Raw genomic sequence first — 6349 nt, 5'->3', positions numbered from 1 at the left:
GTAAAGGCGGTTACACACCGGATGTGCCATGCCACGCTGACAACTGGTTTTGATCTTTGGTTTCATTCTGTAATACTGCCCTTTTTTCTACTAAAGTTTAATCTTTGAGAGTGTTTAAACTAGAAAAAAGTGTGAAAATGTGAATGCCTGTCTGAGAAAAGTGTATAAAATGTGTAGTGAGGGGTCTTACTGCCTTAAAACATTTATAAGTGTGAAAAATAAAGCGAAATACTTTGTGGTTTTCGCCTGATGCGGGTCATTTTTAAAACGCAACTCCTGCGATAAACGACGAACCACTGTACTTTAGAAAGGCTTAATCATAAAAAATGTTTGGGAAAACATGACATAAGCTGTTTTACTTTGAGGTATTATCATTTACAGGACTTTATTCATAAGAAATAATAAAGCCTGTCAAATTTCAAGTTGCTCAATTAAACTTCTAAGTCCCTTTAATGAGCATCCCATCATCTTGCTTTCTGCTTGTCCTAAATTGCAATGAATGTGTACTGATCCTGAGTCAGTTGTAATTACAGGCGCCGTATTCTGGCACAAGCTAATGACAGGTCTGTGGCCTGTGTGCTTTTGTTTGTTTGGAGTATCTTCCCAGCTGGCAGTGTGTATTGGCCCTTGGCTGTGCGTGTGTGTTGGAGAGGCTGCCGGTGCTGGTGCTTCACCATGCAGGCCTTCTGCCAGCTGGAGCCCAGACTCCTCAATCTCCTCCTTTTTCTCCAGTCTGACAGCGGCGCTCGTTTTGCTGGCAACACCCACGTTTGTTTGCACCTCCAGGGTCAACAGCACCCTGTCGTTACCTGTCCTCCTGGATCACACCTCTGTCCCAAAGCTGCGCCAACTCCCAAATTGAAAAGAGGCTTTTGCAAGATCCTCCACAGTGATTTACTAAGTGCTGCTTAGTGCGGGTTATTGTGCAACTGGCTATTATTGAGTTGATTTACTCAAGCTTGACTGCTAATTTGTGCAAAATCACGTAAGCTCAAAGTCAACATGCAGTCTAAAGTCATATTTGCTTTTTGAAAAGGGCTCTTGGTTATTTTGTGAACAATTTAGGATCAGTTTGTTAACATTAGTTTGTCCGTTGGCTAACATGAACAAAGGTTAGTTCTGTAAATTAACAGTATTTAGGTAGGTATTATAAATTAACAACATTGAATTCAACTTTTGTATTATTTTACATTAATTTTGTTTATATATGATCAGAATTGCCCCAGTGGTCAGCACTGTCACCTCACAGCAAGAGGGTCGCTGGTTTGAGTCCCAGCTAGATCAGTTGGCATTTCTGTGTGGAGTTTGCACGTTCTCCTCATGTTCGCGTGGGTTTTCTCTGGCTGCTCCAGTTTCCCTCAAAGTCCAAAGATGTGTGTGTGTGTGTGTGTTAGGGGGGGGGTGTTTCCCAGTACAGGGTTGCAGCTGGAAGGGCATCCGCTATGTTAAACATATGCTGGATAAGTTGGTGGTTCATTCCGCTGTGGCAACCCTTAATGAATAAAGGGACTAAGCTGAAGGAAAATGAATGAATGAATGATTCGTATGTATTCAGAGTATGTGTACAAGTATGTTTTTTAATATTTCTACTTATTAATTTTGATTAGTAAATGCTGTGCAATAGGTTTTTTATTGATTGACCATGAAACCTCATATTAGATATTGATTTAAAAAATCTTGAATCTTATTGTTAAATGTCAAAATTCTAAATAAACAGTTTTCAAAATCCTATTTTTTTAAAATTCATATATGATTAGAATTTATATTAGAGTATACAGGTATGCTTTTTCATATACACATTTATTTAGATCAGATATGCACAAACTAGGCCCAAAACTGGCTCGTGGTAACCTTTGATTTGGCCCGCGATGTCATCCGAGAGGAGGAGAGAGGTAGTGGGTGGGGTGAGCTGGTCTGACATTTATTTGTTTAAAATAAGTAGTAAATTAAATAGATTTGGTTTTAATGTACTGTACATGCAAGCTTTACGACAAGCAACGTCAGTCAAAGTCAGCATGTTAACAGACAGATGGAGAAATCAAGACAGTGGGACACAGACAGGAGAAAGTTCGAATAAAACTGGCAAGATGATTTTTTATTTACTGAAATCAATTTGTAAACAGTCCTATGCCTTTTTAAAAGAGTGCAATATTCATGATTACGAATTTTTTTTTTTTCCAAAATACATGGCTGACGCATGAGAACAGAAGGCAAGTGAGTTGCTAGAATAAATATATTCTTGTTTTAATATATAATAAAACAAATAAGGGAACCTTTAACTTTAATATAATTTCCTTGGTACACGATGCAAAGTTTATTTTTGGCCCGCAACCCTCAATCAAGTTTTATTTTTGGCCCTTCATAGAAAAAACTTTGGGCACCCCTGATTTAGATAAGTTCAAATTAATCTTTATCGTTACTGTTAAAGTCAGAATTATTATACCTCCTGACTTATTAGCCCCCCTGTTAATTTTTCCCTCATTTTTGTTTGCTGAGAGAAGATTTTTTCAAAACATTTCTAAACATAATAGTTTTAATAACTCAAATCTAATAACTGATTTATTTTATCTTTGCCATGATGACAGTATATTATATTTTACTAGATAATGTGATAATTTCAAGTCACTTCTTAAAGCTTCACACAGCTTAAAGTGACATTTAAAGGCTTAACTTGGTTAGTTAGGTTAATTAGGCAGGTTAGGGTAATTAGGCAACTTATTGTATAATGATGGTTTGTTCTGTAGACTGTTAAAAAATATGGTTTGAAGGGGCTAATAATTTTGACTTTAATTATTATTATTTACTTTTTTTTTTTTTTTTATAAAAACTGCTTTTATTCTAGCCGAAATAAAATAAATAAGACTTTCTCCAGAAGAAAAAATATTATCAGACATACTGTGAAAATGTCCTTGCTCTGTTAAACATCAGTTAGAAAATATTTTAAAAAGAGCAAAAATTCAAAGGGGGGCTTATAATTCTGACTTCAACTGTAAAACGTTGTTAAAAAATCTTGGATCATGCTGGGAAATGTCAAAATTATCATTTAAATGTTTCATTCTTATATAACATTTATAACAACATATATAATTAACTATAACTTAAACTTTTTAAGCTATGTCAAACTTTTTTTATTGTTCTAAATTTGTTGTAATTAAAAATTAAAAGAATTTAAAGTATTAGAGTTGGCACCTGAAAATGTGAAATGTTGCAAAAATGGCTGAAAGTAAAACTGAAATGTTTTTTTTTTTTTTTTTTTATAAAAATTGCAAAGCCACAAACAAATGAGCTAAAACAGAAGACAACTGAAAATCGAATAACCACTGGAGCATTGTAATATTAATGAAAGCTCTTAAAATTATAAGAAATATTATAATTTTTTTAATCAAGAATATTTGAATATTCTAATGAATGCAAGCAGTGTTTCAGCTAAATAGCACGTTCAGACGTTTCATTTCAACATCCAATCAGTTCTCAGTCGATAAAATCCTGTTTGCCCCAGAAACACACCACATAATAGAACTGAATTGGCTTTAAAAAGTGGCAGTGACATCTTATGAAACAAAACTGTTCTTTTGTCCTAATAAAGACAGACTGTGATGAATGTGGAATTTTCCCATCTTCTTGATTCCTGTTTGCTTTACATGTAAATGCAGTGTGAAAGTGAAAATCCTCACATGAGCTGTTCTGGCTGAGCTTAAACTTATTTAACACTTGTAATGACCAGAGGAAAAGAGCCGGATTGGAAGCTGTGGCATTTTGTTGACAGTGAGTAAAGTGAACCAAACACACTGTTCTGTCCTCTCTTAAATCTGGAGGCTAAGCGTAATTACGTTGACGGTGACACACACTCTCACACATTCATGAAGAAACGGACTTCATTCACAAGAGCTCTGTAATTAAATATCCTCTCCAATTCAGGTGCCAGCATTTCCCTCTCACTCATTCAAATGATCATCCTTATGTGCCTTCCAAACATTACGAGGGTGAGTCGAAATTTCTGTTTGTTCACATGCATCTGCATGCAGAAGTTCTCTGGTGACCCGGTCAGTCCGTTTGTGTATTTCACTGTTTGTTTGGTTACGACGATGCTTCCTGTCTGCTCGCCAGTGCTCAGGAAGAGTCAGCGGTGATGGCGCCAGGGCTAACGTTGTCAAGACGTTACGAGGAGGTTGTCGGGACATTGGCCTCGTCGGCATGGCAGACCCGTGTCACTTTCCCAGCCTGTTTGCTGATGGGGTTCAAATCCCTCAAACCTCAGCTGACCTGAGTACATACCTGCTCGTCACACACGTTCTGGAGACATTTTTGTGATGCTGCCAGACTGTTTGCTTGTTTGAATGGCAGACACAGAGAAGGTTCTGTTCTTGCGTTCTGAGCCAACCTCGCTGGCCGATTTAAGCTTTATTTAATAAGATGTGGATGCGTAAAGTGCTGTCTAAAAACTGCCCTGTGGTCAAGCGTTTTAGGCTTCACATAAACCATCTTAAACACTGCTTTCCTTTCACAAATCTTTCATTATAGCTTTTGGTAGCGCATGAAGCGAACGCAAGGCGTCCCGAGAACAAACACTGTAATGTTGAGGATCTGAAGTCGGAGACATTTTGTCCTGCTTTAATGTCCTGTCACATCAGTCAACAGAATAGATCCTCTTTACTTTCTTTCTTTGCTTTCCAAATTTGTCTTTTGGTTTATGCATGTGCTATCTATCTATCTATCTATCTATCTATCTATCTATCTATCTATCTATCTATCTATCTATCTATCTATCTATCTATCTATCTATCTATCTATCTATCTATCTATCTATCTATCTATCTATCTGTCTGTCTGTCTGTCTGTCTGTCTGTCTGTCTGTCTGTCTGTCTGTCTGTCTGTCTGTCTGTCTGTCTGTCTGTCTGTCTGTCTGTCTGTCTGTCTGTCTGTCTGTCTGTCTGTCCGGCTGTCTGTCTGTCTGTCCGGCTGTCTGTCTGTCTGCCAGTCCGTCCGTCCGTCCGTCTGTATAACATTCTATTTTTTGTTCAATCTATCTTTCGCTCTATCGTAAATTTTAAACTCAAAATCATTTTTATTATCTATTTATTTGAGTGTATTTCATGGATCTGCTCTTAGCATAATGCATTTTATTTTTTGTATCTGTCTCATGTACAGCACGTAGGTCAGCCCTGATTTTTTAATACAGTATACTTCATAAAGATTGAATAAATAAATGAGTGAATGAATGAATGAATGAATAAATTAATGAATGAACAAACGATACGGTAAATGGCGCCATTTTTAAAAAATATAACACAAATGCTTGTCTATTTTTTTTCCTTTTCTTATAAATATATGAGTGCAATGTTGTGGTTTTCTGGGATCATATTAACACCTTTCTTCATCTTCTTTTGCTTTTACTGCGGTCTTTTCTTTTAGTCAAGTACAAATGCTAGAATGTGTATTTTGGTTCTTTCCACACAAGATGCCCCAGCCTTGGACTCCCATCCAGAGAGTTAGAGCGGCCCATATTGTCTCGTGCCAGTAATCGATCAATGGTTGGAGTGTTAGAATGCTCCCTTCACCTCCCTTTACTCTGACCACCTCACTCTACTCCAGTTCTGACACTGAAAGTGCTGACCCATCTTACCATAACCAATCAGAGCCTACTTTACCCACTCAAAAGCATCATTTATTCACTCTATGGAATGTCACCCTCCTATTTTTTTTCCTGTATATTGAAACAGGAACCCTCAAGGTTCCTATTCAAGTCATTTCTTTGCTCGTTTTCTTTCTCGTAGTTATTTTTTTCAGTTGTTTTGTTTGGTTGTGGCTTCTTTTGTGAGATTTATCTTTCTAGGGCCAGGGTCTCTCCTCTATTGAATAGGCTCGGTCTGGCTGTGCCTGGATGATGAGTAGGCCAGGGCTACAGTGCTGAGTTGCACTTTATTGTGGTTCTCTGAACAGGGTCTTTGTGATGACCCTTCCTCATAGACCAGTACAAAGAGTGCAGTGAGGGCCGGTCCACCGCAAGCCTGCAACAGTGAGAGACTCCCAGACCAGCACATAATGGCTAGAGACACGTGCCATTGTTTTGCATAGTCAGTCCACACTATGAGTAGTGGCTCTGATTTACAAGGCTTGCTCTATTATTTAATCAAAAATACCCCATGAGATCAAAATTGCACTTGTGCGGCGTATAGTTAGTATCTGTTTGCTTTGAGGTCATCTGTAGTGCTGAGAAAAAGTACTGGAAATTACGCTGAAGTGAAAATTATGCTTGTCAAGTGTTTTCAAGGGTTTTTTCTCATTCAGATTTTGTTTTAATGATATATCCAGTTATATGGCCTTCCAGCAAGGTAATGGATGAAACAAC

This window comes from Danio rerio, chromosome 12 (assembly GCF_052040795.2).
Source record: "Danio rerio strain M-AB ecotype USA chromosome 12, GRCz13ab, whole genome shotgun sequence".
Taxonomy (NCBI): Eukaryota; Metazoa; Chordata; class Actinopteri; order Cypriniformes; family Danionidae; genus Danio; species Danio rerio.
The sequence above is the reverse complement of the archived record's forward strand: the minus strand, read 5'-3'. Positions refer to the sequence as shown.